The sequence below is a fragment of the Sminthopsis crassicaudata genome, chromosome 1 (genome assembly GCF_048593235.1).
Source record: "Sminthopsis crassicaudata isolate SCR6 chromosome 1, ASM4859323v1, whole genome shotgun sequence".
NCBI lineage: Eukaryota > Metazoa > Chordata > Mammalia > Dasyuromorphia > Dasyuridae > Sminthopsis > Sminthopsis crassicaudata.
In genome coordinates, this window is record NC_133617.1 from 145,423,175 (window position 1) to 145,435,867 (window position 12,693).

General features: G+C 33.3%; 1 protein-coding gene across 1 annotated transcript in view; it reads right to left on the minus strand.

Annotated features, from left to right (window-relative positions):
* The window catches only part of SDC2 (syndecan 2), a 127,361-nt gene that overhangs the window by 77,415 nt on the left and 37,253 nt on the right, over positions 1-12,693 (minus strand). The window lies entirely within an intron of this gene.

The following is a 12,693-nucleotide window of genomic DNA, read 5'->3' on the forward strand; positions in this document are numbered from 1 at the left end:
ATATACCAGCACTATGTAAAAATCAATTTTGCTGGCATAATGATTATGACCAAAGCAGTAACTAGGGCAGGTTGACCAGAGCTTTGTCCCAGTGCAATAAAATGTAAAGAGTGTAAAAAAAAAGAAAAGTTCATGCTTACTTCAGTAGCCACTAGAGTAACTAATTCTTCCTACTTGACTTAATTTATTTTAATTACTTCATATATTATTTTTGTGTTGATAATTAAAAAGTTGATTTGAGGGTGGGTTTTGCTGGCTTGCCCTAAGCACATTTTATGCTGTTTACCCTGGACAAACTGCTAGTTATGGCTTTGACTGTAACTAATAAATGAGAGCTAATAAACACTTTGGAAAAGGACTGAGACGCTTAGCTCATTTCATATAGTCCATAAAGGATTCATCATATGCATTTACCATCATCAACCTCCCATTTTCTGTTTTGACTACCTGATATATAATCTTTGTTATTCAGTCTAGTTTTTCTAGCTGATGGTAACCTTCTAACCTTTAGTGACAAAGCTGTAGGCCACTAACATTAGATTATGACTTCTAGTAGAGCAAAAGGAACAGATACTTCAAGAAAATAAACATCTCAAAGAGAAGATTTCACTTCTTTTAAGGAATACTAGTAGAGGCTGGAAAAATAGAATTTATTGAATAAGCAAAATTCAAAAATATATTCAACAATAATTTTATTCAGTAATAATATTCAATAATTCAACAATAATAATTTATTTTATTTAAGTACCAGCCCATCAAAATTCATTTATTAGTTACCTTCTATGTGACAGGCACTATGCCAAGGACTAGAGTTTCAAAGAAAGACAAAAGGAGTCATGGCTTGCAAGGAAGTCACAGTCTAATGAGAGAGACAATATCAACACTACTATGAAAACAGACCAATCTTCACTCTTGGTGCAAAACAGTTTAAACAATATTACTTTGGTAAACATTCAGATTAATCTTCCTAGACAATCATATAGCTGGAGAATCCTTAGCTGGAGCAACATTCTTTGAAAAGATACAATTAAACTGAAGCTAACTTTTACTTAAAGTAGCAGTTCATTTATATTTTAGAATTTAACAAAAAATTACATCACATAAAAAATTAAACATTGTCTATTCCGTTGGCACATTATTTCCTAGGAAACCATTCTCATAACATTTGGCTCTTATTCTCCAATAAAAAGGTATTTTGGATTAGGGAAGGAAGAGAGGAAAGGGAGATACAGAATTATCCTAATTCTAACCAATCCTATGAATGCAATCAAGAGAGCCAAGTTTAAAATTTTAGAAAGAGCTAAGTTCATTCAGTAATTGAAAGGTCAGATGTGTTCTTTGCTGTGGGAAAAGAGGAAAAGGGTCTTTATGTTTTGTTTTTGTGAATTTTGGTGTTTTTGTTACAACGCTTGGTGCCATTCCAGCTCTTGTATTAAATGAGGAGGCTCAAATAAAGAGAAGCTCTCACCAGCAGTTCCATTTCTTCACTATCAGTCAGTAGGATGAATTCATCCTCCAATACCATTTATATTTTGGAAGATAACAAATTAAAAAGATATTGGAAACCACAAGCAGCAATGAGAGCAAATTAAAAGCGAATAAGCTGCCATATTCTTCTTTACTGCAAGCTGGACAACCACTTAACAAGACATGCTATCATTAAAATTCTTTTTTCTCTGACTTATATGAACTGATGCAGAATGAAGTGAACATAATCAGGAGAATATTGAACACAGTAACAGCAAGAGTGTGTGATGATCAACTATGATAGACTTAGATGTTTTCATCAATAACAGTGATCCAAGACAATTCCAACAGACTTAGAATGGAAAGTGCCAACCAAATCCAGAGAATGAGGATCACCTTTTTTCTTTCTCATGATTTTTCCCTTTTGATATGATTTATTTTCACAATACAACTAGTAAGGAAATATGTTTAAAATGATCATGCATGTATGTATAACTTATATAAGATTGCTTGTTGTCCTGGGCAGGAAGGCGAGAAAGAGAAAAAAATTTGGAACTCAAAATCTTACAAAAATGAATGTTGAAAATTATTTTTACATGTAATTGAAAATAAAATACTATTAAGTAAAAAAAAAAGAATTCTTTTTCAATCATTCATTGTACAAGACAACTTATCAGTATCTCTTACAGTTCTAAAATTCAGTGACTTTATGATTCTACTCTACCAATTGGTCTCAGAACAATCCTACTGTATTCTTCTTTCATGATTATCCCAGGCTAATAATCCCATTGACTCAAGATATGTGATTACTTTTCTCATCTCAAAGAACACAGATGTTCTCATCCAACACACATAGTGTTATTTAACAATTCCTAGTGGGTTACTTCTATATATAGTGGTACTGAGGGAGGGGAGGTGGTCCTACAGGTTTATTGGTGCTCTGAGTCAGAATTAAGCTTTCTAGATCCACATTTATTTACTGTGAGTCACACATTAAGTTGAGCAGTGGAAGCTTTTTATAGTGGAAGCCAGAACACAACTATTATACAGAGCCTATAGCATTTTTATGATACTAACAACTTTAAAAAATATCATCACAGCAATAAGTTAGAATTTATATTGCTTAAAGCAATATAGGTTTCTAAAGCATCTAGCAAATATCTCATATTTGATGTTCATACCAACCATGAGAGAAAGATGCTATTAGTGTTCCCAATTTTTGATGAGGAAACTGAGACAGTTTAAGTGATTTTCCTAAGGTCACACATTTAACAAGTATTTGAGGCCATCAAAATCTTGTCAAGTAAGATCTGAATGTCTTTTACAAGCTAAACAAATATATTTAAAAGAGCCTATTTCTTTTCCCTCTTTACCTAATCATAACAGGTTAATCCAATGCGATAAAAGTAACATAGCAAAATCAATACAGACATATAAGAAGTCATTTGGATTTGTCCATTTTCTGCCTAGCATAATGGTTTCTTAAATTATTATTTGACCACTCAACACCAATACCCAATATAGAGGACACATACTTTATCTGGAAAGCCTGAAGTTCAAAAAAGAGGGAAGATATCCTCATTGTGACCTTTCTCATCACTAGGAGAAAGGAATAGCAGAATATTTTGCTGAGTATATTTGTGAATAGATGGGAATACAGACAAAAGTTTTAGTCCTCCTGTCTAAAAAGCATTTTTTCAAGTTCACAAAGGAATCACAACAAATAGAAGAGAGATAGACTCTTATGTTAGGAAGCCAAAAGCTCTGACCTTTTGTGAACATGAAAAACAGATTCAAATATGCTGTAATTACACATCAGTGTTTTTCCACTTCTCTAGACTTATCAATAATAACTAGCAATTCATTTTCTTGTCTTTATTGCCAACACTGAGTCCTCTCTTTGCACTGTAGTTATCATGGAAATTGCTTCCATGAGAAGCACAAAAATTAGTCATACTCAGCAAACGGTTCTTCTTTCCATTTCCTTTCAGCACAATATTAATGATACCACATATATTTTCTACAAAACCAATGATAAGTTACTCCTTCTGAGAAGTAAGGGCTCATCTATCATAGGAACTGCCATTTTTTCCTCTTTCTGTTCTCCTTCATTGGCAGGAACCTATTTATTTAAGGTTTTTCAAAAACAAAATAACAACAGGTAGGTTCCTCTGACATTACAATGCAGTAAGTTAAAGGACAGTCTAGGAAAGCTTGAATTTCACCTAAGGTAGCAATAGACAAAAATTTACTGAAATTTCCTACTTCTCCACCAAAAATAAGTATATGCTGAGGCAAACTAATAAAAACAATCCTTGTAGTACTTGAGTATCAATAATATTATATATTATAACCATAAAATTAATATTATTGATTGAGAAAGTTAGACTGGAAATGTGCATAGAATGCTGCATTTGAATCAGAAGTACTTGAGTTCAAATCCTGCCTGTACATGAATAGTGATTGAACTCCTACACATAGGAAATCATAGGTCTTTGGGAGTATTTAAGTCCAAAGAAGAATCCAGCAGTCAAGATTAGCAAAACACCAAAAAGCTATATAATAATGAATTAATGACTCATTAAGAATTTTCTTCAATATTAGAAACATCCCAGAGTAAGAGGTATCACTAAAGATGTTTTGCAATTAGTCTTATATAATAATTATACAAATATATATAATATACATAATGTATATAATACAAGTAATGTATTATATATAGAAAACATGAAAATAATTATATATGATATAGAAACTAAATTTGTGCAATATTACTTTCATGGAATTGTTGTCAGATAGCAACGTTTTTCTAAAGAAGTATTTTGAAAAATGCAAACTGCAATTATCTAAATGAGATTTCATTGTCATTCACAATCATCTAACAGTAAGATGGCCCATTATTTGTCTTCATTATAGCTCCAATGGAAAAGCTATATCATTTCTTGCTTTTTATTCCCACTGCTTTCCATATCTCATCATCTTATACTATACCAATAGTGTCTCTGATCCTTAATTCTCTTTTCTCCAATCGAATCGGAAGTTCTGTACATTATATTACATCCAAATTATTTTTCCAGGCATTTAAGGACTTTCACAAGTTATTCATACCAGATCCATTCAAATGTATCTCCTACTACTCTTCATTTATAATAGCTTGGGTTTAGGTTCTCATTGACCCAGACACATACCTTCATGTTCATTCCCTCTGTTTAAACCTGCATATTTGTTTTTCTGATCTGTTTTTCTTATCCTTTTCATCATAACCAATCCTAGTAATCTTTTAAAGCCCCTCCAATTTTCATCATAACCAATCCTAGTAATCTTTTAAAGCCCCTCCAATTCTCATTTCCTCCAAAAAAGCTTTCTTGGGAATTTCGTCAAACTCTTCTCTCTTCCCATGCCTAACCATGATAACATTACCTCTCTCTAGTGAAGAGATGAACACTAAAGGTAGTCATAAGGTTTCTGGAATCCAACATGTGAGTGTCTCCTTTTTAGGAGTTCTTCACCTGGTAACCAGGCTATCTTTCCCCATTGGCACCACCTGGTGGCTAACAAAAACAGACCTCTTTTTCCTACTCTTGACCTTTCTTCTCTCTCAGCTGGTTGATGCCTGAACAATGTTGTTGTTCCTCTGTTCAACATGTTTTGAAAGTAACTGAACTGATGCTACCAGTCTATAGATCTATAGCTTGAAAAGATAGATATAAATGTGATCTAAGGATATTTGGTTTTTCCTGAACAACAGTAACAGGTCATTTTTACATAGTACTTTAAGGCTTACAAAAGCCCTTCCATATATTCTCTTGATTATTCCTCACAACAGTCCTTTGAGAGGAGTGCTATTATTATTCCTATTTTACAGATGAAAACACTGAGGCTTATAAAAATTAAATGACTTACTCAGAATCACCTAGACATTCAGGGTCTGAGGTAACATTCAAACTCAAAGCTTTCAAACTTCAAGAGAGAGTTCACAGATCTATTTCCAAATGCAGTTTTCCATCTCTGTTTATAAACAAACTAAAGGAAGCTTGTAATTAAATGATTTTAAAAGTTAGCTAAAATGTCTAATAAATAGAGATCTCCAAAACTGAAATGCTCTCTCAAATGGATAATTCTTTCTCATTCTTTGGAAGTCTCCAGGCAGAGAACTTAAAAATTAAAACATGCTGTCAGAGATAATGTAATACACAGGAAAAATCTACTGAAAGGGAAAGGGAATACTGTTTCCTAAATTTCGTATATGGGTCACAATACCCTCTTCTTCTTTCTCACCCTACCCTAGCAACAAGCAAACAATCCCTTCTTTGGGATTATTTGCGAAAGGAGAATGAGAACAAATTCTCTCTATGTCAGGTAGAAATGATGTCCCCCAACTTTACCTTTTTCCCCCCAGAAAGAACTTTCCTACCTATGAGACAATACAGCACAATGGAAACAATGATGAATTTATAGTCAGAAGTCAGAAGACCTGGATTCAATTCTTTTTATATCAATTAATATCAGTTTGACTTTCAGCAGTCATAGCCTCTCTTGGATAAAATGGACTCTAGGCCTCCTTCACACTTGGTCTATGATAGTAATACTGTCCTATTGTCCATTATAATAGAAAGGATATAGTCACAAAATCTCAGGGGCCCCCTAACAAGTGGAAAGGATTATAGAGAAAAATAGGAAGTTAGATCTTGGACATTTCTGACACTCTCAACCTGATAAAGGACACAAAAATTCTATAGGGAGTATTAAACGATCTTCACAATAAAATTAGGAATAAATGGTCTCTCATAGTAAAGAGTTTATACTTGCTAAACAAATCCTTTGCTTAGACTGGAATATTCCCAACTTCTCAGAGGAACTAGCAGGTTCTAGTTTTTGTTTTTGTTTTTGTTTTTGGATCTGTCAAAAAAAAAAATCCCAAACCTTTCCCCCAGATCTCCCTTCCACCGCCTACTGCTTAGAGAGAATGTCATGAAGTTTAATTAGTCTCTTGGCTGGAATGAGCCAAGATTTTTACTGGCAGAGTTGCCTATCCTTCTTTCAGCAAGCTACTGTGTTTAATACTCTAATACTTAGTTTAATGCAGTACAAATAATAGCTAGTTAATATTTCTATAGAGATTGCTATGTGTCAGACACTGTGTTACACATTTTCACAATTGTTATCACAGCTGTTGGAAGTGGCACTATTATTAAATCCAATTTACAGATGAGAAAACTGAAACAGTGTTTTATGGCTTGTCCAGATTTACAGATAGCTAGTAAGAATGTGAATCTGGATTTGAACTCAGAACTCCATGACCAATGCTCTGTCCATTGTACCAAATAGCTACTTTAAAGAAGATGAAGTGACTTTCTCCTTCCCTGTGTAAGTTTGAGCAAATCCCTTATCTTTTCCAGGCCTGAGTTACCTAATAGGCAAAATGAATGGATTAATTTAGATGATCTCTGATGTCTCTTCCAGTTCTTAATCTATGAACCTGTTAGCACTAGCTTCGGTAAATATGACAGAAATTAAGGCAAGCATTGCAATCTGGTAAATATATATATATATATATATACATATATGCAGTCCCAAAATTCTTAGACCTTTTTTTCTAGAATATATCATTAGAAAATTAAGGATAGTGTACATTTCTTGATGAAAGGAGTATAACATAATATTGGTTTATCATATTGCCAAGCACATAATAGGTGCCTAGTAAATGTTTATTGATTAAACAGTAGATACATGGTAAGTTGATTTGTAAAAAGATAAATACTTAATCAAATCTAATCAGAAAAAAAGAAACATTTTTCCTGTAATTGCTCTCCCCCCACTTTTTCTTCCCTATTCTAATGACATCCAGGAAGGAAAAAAACAAAAATCCAATTTATAAAATGAAGTAACCAACTTACTATTGTCAAGACTTTACAAAATATAAATTCTAAGTGGGTGGATCAATAAGAACAAGAAAAGAGGTACATGAAGAAAACATTTCAAGTTTCTTATCCAGGTTCAAATTTATTTCCTCTTCAAAACATGAAGTGAAGGAATATTTTCTTTATTGAGTTACTGCCATCAAGTGTAAATTACATGACACCCAGAACTGCAAATTTTCTAGGCCAAGCATTATTATTCTGCCCCATGTTAATATAAAACAACTGTATACCAGATCAATCAATATCTCTATCTCTATACCAGAGGTTTGGCCTACTAGTTTCTTTTTTTTTTAATAAAAGGAAAATCAAAAAGTATTAGGAGCAGAGATGTACATTTTACATTTTTGCATTACTCCTGAAAAAAAAACTACTACTATAAATCTTTACTTAACTCATAAATAAAATTTAGTAAGGTAACTCAAGGGACTTTAAAGCTATAAAAAGCAAAGAATATCTGTGAATGAACTGTAGGGGCTAGGGAAATGCAGGGAGTTTCCTTCTAATTTGTAGCAGCTTTTAATTATATTCTCCACCACAACATATACAGTTCATTCAAAAGTGATCAAAACTAATAGAAATAACTGAGATATCCCAAACCACAAGTTAAAACAAGACTGTAAATCTCTTGGAATATATCTGAGCACCTAAACAATAATTCTCATTTAACCTGCTTGGATTGGAAACAGAATTTTTTAAATATTCACCTTGGAACCATCAGTCCACTTAAAAGACCTCTCCTATTTATACTTATTTCTTATGTTAAAGTGAACTAAAACTTATTGTGCTTTGACCAGTTTTTGGAGAATGTTGAGCCACCTTTGACATTATTAGATCAAGAAATATATTCTTGATCAAATGTTATTAGATAACAAGAACATTTCTCTTCGAATTGTTGTCTTATTTTACTTTGTGATGTCATACAGAAGGAAGAAAGCAAAGATCCAGTTTTTTTAAAAAGTGAAATAACCAATTTTCTTCATGCAATACTTGCCAGTGCTGTAATATCTGAGTGGGTGACTCTTGACAGCATTGGCCCATGACTTAGTTGAGCAGCTACCAAGATGGAAGACTTTTAGCCTAGAGGCAACTAATATCAGAGCAGTTAAGTGGCATACTGGATAAAGTTCTGGATGTGGAGTCAGGAACCCTCATTTTTGTGAATTTGAATCTGGCCTCAGACATTTACTAATTGTGTGAACCTGGACAAGTCACTTCTCTCTGCCTCACTTTCTCATTTGTAAAATGAATTGGAGAATCAAATGACAAACCATTTCAGTACCTCTGCCAAGAAAACCCCACACAGGGTCATTAAAGAATCAGACACAACTAAAGGATGGAACAATAAAAAAAAGTTACATCAAATACTAAGAAATAGCTTTCCCACTCTAATTCTGGTCTCTTATTTCAGAGCATTTTTTTTTAAAGATGATCAAAAAACAAGATAAATCTAACTTCCATGAGTATCAACTTTTGGGGGAAAATAAAAATAAATTTAAATCTAAATTTAAAAAAATCAACTTCTGGTTTTTTTCTATTACCTCTTTGCAGAGAAAAAGAGAATTCCATTGAATTGCTTAAAAAAAAACCTTTGCCTTTCTCAGAATTTTTCTAATTCAAACATCCTCGGAGGATTTACCCCAATTTTATGACTAGTCACAACACAACCTTAGAACTGTCAGTATAAGTGGGGAATACAGACAAATAATAGGAGTCATTACATTGGGTCAGTAGCTAGGGAGTATTTTTAGTTTCCTTAACAGGTCAGACTGTCACTGACTAGTAAATAGTCTAGTCTACATCCTTAGTCAATAAGAGGTCTAAAGAATGCTTGATCTTTCCTCTGATAAAGTCAAATAAAATGATCTGTAGACACACTGTAGGCATCCAAGAGTTATGACCAGCAGCAGATTATCTATCCTTGTCACTGGAGTGATAAAATGCACAGACTGAACCTCATCAAGGCAATCCAAAGTAATTTTCTTATTTTTCTCAGTAGCAGGAGCTGGTGGCTTAAGAGAAACAGGATAAAGCAACAATTGCTGACCATTGAAGGGCAGAAAATCCAAGAAACTGATATAAGTTCTCTTTGCCCAACTCACTGGTTGTGTGACTAACCAGATCATTTATCTCTTCTGTCCTTTATCTTAGGTTTCCTAAGGTATAAAATAATTATGCCAATAATATCTGTTCTGTCACTTGGCCATTCCTGAAGCCCAAGTCTGGTCATATCACTCCCCTGTTTAGGAAAAATCAATAAGATAATTGCCACTGAGATAATATGCAGACTTTCTGGTTGAGCTTTAAAACTCTTCACAGTTTGGCTCCAGCCTTCCTTCCTAGGCTTATGGCCATGATTCTCCTTCACACATTGTCATTCCAGTCAAACCAGGTACCTGATTGCTGTCCCTCCCATACATTATTTCATTCACTACCAGAACCTAGAGCCTCCTAGAACCTCTCCCTTCCTTCAAACTTCAACTTAGTGCTACTTCATGCAGGAAGCTAATCTTAGTTCTACACTGTTTTTCAGTGCTCATCCCATGTTGTTTTCCTTGAATATGATGTAATCTTTGTGAGAATAAGGACTTTTTCAAGGCAATCAAATAAGCATCATCTTTCTTTACTTGAGATACAAATTATTTCCCCTTCTGCTTTCCTCTCTTTTCATGTAATTCATGAGTTATTAAACACCCATTTGCATAGCTCATAAAATTAAACTAAGAATTGAGCTTTTATACAATTTCTAAAGCTTTGGCCATGAGAACTCATTTAAATGTTCTCCAAGGCTGTTGTACTGTCGTCATTTAATTTGTCAATAATATTTCAAAATAACAACTTGTGGTCAATTTGTAAAAATTCCAGTTGAGTGGGAATTGTCCTGTGGGTTTATGTTAATTTCCTATTTCTTGACCAATGACAAAATATGCTTTTACCCACTTCTGACAGAGAGGTGATTGGCTAAGGGGAACAAATGAGATATATTTCCTTTTTTTGGACATACTGTGGGAATTTGTTTTGTTTGACTATGTACATTTTTATGGGTTTGTTTTTCTTTTCCCAGTTGTGGGGGAAGGAGAAAAATTCATTTTTGTTTATTGAAATTTTTTTCATATTTTTAAACTTCTCTCTTTTTTTCTCTCTTTAAGTCAACAATAAATGTAAGAAAGATTTAATTTTAGATACATTGGTTAGGTTAGAATAAAAAATACCACACCCAGTATATACCAACTTTTAGACTCATATCTAACTCACATAATTAATATTATTAAATATCAGAAAAGTCTCTCAAAACTGAAAAGCATTAGGGGAAAATGTACAAACTCTAAATATGTCCTCTATGTCAAAGGCAATTCTATTTTTTAAACCATTATCTATCAGAAGTTCATAGTGGTGGAAGATAGAATGCTAGAAAGATCTGAGTTTGAATCCTGCCTCTTTTGCCCAATAGTTCACTAGTTATGAAAGCCTGGGTAACTTCAATGGCTTCAATTTCCTTATTTTCAAAATAAAGTTAAAATATCAACTCTTTTTCTTTTTCAGGGCTATTCTGAGGATCCAATTAGATAACAAGTGAAATGTTTTTGCAAACCTTAAAGAACTAACCATTTAATTAATATATTCTTTAACACTTTTTTAAAAGCAGCACCAGAGTAGATATTTTTGAGGCCAAAATTTGTTGAGATGATGGGATAAAGGTTAAGAAAAAGTCAGACTGCAGGGGCATTTGATGGAAAAAGAAACAAAGGCTTATTGATGAAAGGGCTGGGAACAAAGCACAACTCAGAGATACTATGCATGTAAACATATACTGTGGGGAAACCTTAGAAGACTTGAGAATTCCTTAAATTTGCTCAATTGCCAAAAAAAGAAAGGCTTAGCATAAAAAAGTTGGAGAAACAATGATCCTAAGCAATCCTGCAAAGGCAAAAGGTCAGAAATAACTTCACATGAGGGTGGCCATCAGGAAATACAAACTCCCACCTAAGATAATGTATTTTTTTCCAGTGGCTAATTCCTCCTGTTTATCTAACTTTTTCTTCATTTGGGCAAAGCTCATTCAGAAACAGAAGCTGCTCACTTGCATGTCCTAAATGACTACTAACTTTCTTAGAAAATTGCTTTCCTTTAAAAATTATTTTTCTTTTTGGTTGCATATCACTATCACTCAATGTCATAGAAACCAAATCATGCCCTTCCCTTTCTCCTTCCATATGTTTCACAAAATTTCTGGGAAGCAATGGTCAAAGATCAAAGTCAACTAAATAAACAATACAAAACCAAACACTTCTCTCACTCATGCCAGCAGGAGGCAGGGCATCTTTGCACTCTCAAAGCACCAAAAGGCCAGGCAAGCAAAAGTTATCTCAGCAAATGCAGAGATGGGCAGTTTCCGGACTTCCTTTTTTGCAGGCAGTTACATATAGGATCACAGACTTCCAGCTGAAAGAGATGTCATAAGTCACATATAATCAAACACTCTCGTTTTATAAATAAGTATGCTTGTCCAAAATCACATAGGTAGTGTCAAAGATAACATTTGAACTCAGAACTTCTGACACCAGCACCAGTTTATCACATCATACCACATTACAAATCACAATCATATAACACATACCTTAACAGTGCTTAGCACAGAATTAGTGCTTAATAAATACTTGCTTACTAGTTGACTGTTACTTGATTTAAGGGCGAAGAAAATTCAGGAAAAGAAATGAGGAGAGAGTCCATTTATTTGATGATCAGGTTCAGAAAACACACAGAGGTCAGAGGTGACATGCCATCCGAATATCATGCACACAAATAAGAATAACAAATAAATATAAAGCAATCCTTTGGTAATAAGAATAACTAATTTATAACTTATAATTCATATATATATATATATATAGTTCTCTTAAAATAGGCATAACTGTAATTCACTGCAGTTTGCCATTTACATCTTTCCCCTTAACTTAAATCTTTGGACAAATTCTGGATGAAAACCATAATGAATCCCTTAAGCAAAAAGAGATATCATCTTATACTTCTATTTTTCAAAGGCTCTCACAGTTTGGCATGTTAGTAATCAAGTTATAATATTTTTAAAAAGCAACATAGGATAAGTAGTTTCCTTTTGGAAATCTTGTCACTGTGCCTATAGCAAATTTTTTCCTAGTAATCAAATTACTTTACTGTGAATATGATAAGCATATAACATGCATAACCTATAAGAAATTGATAGTATTTTATTAAAATGTATATAATAATAGTGGGCTTATCTGGCATCCTATGTACTAGAAATTTATATTAATATACTAGTCCTGAG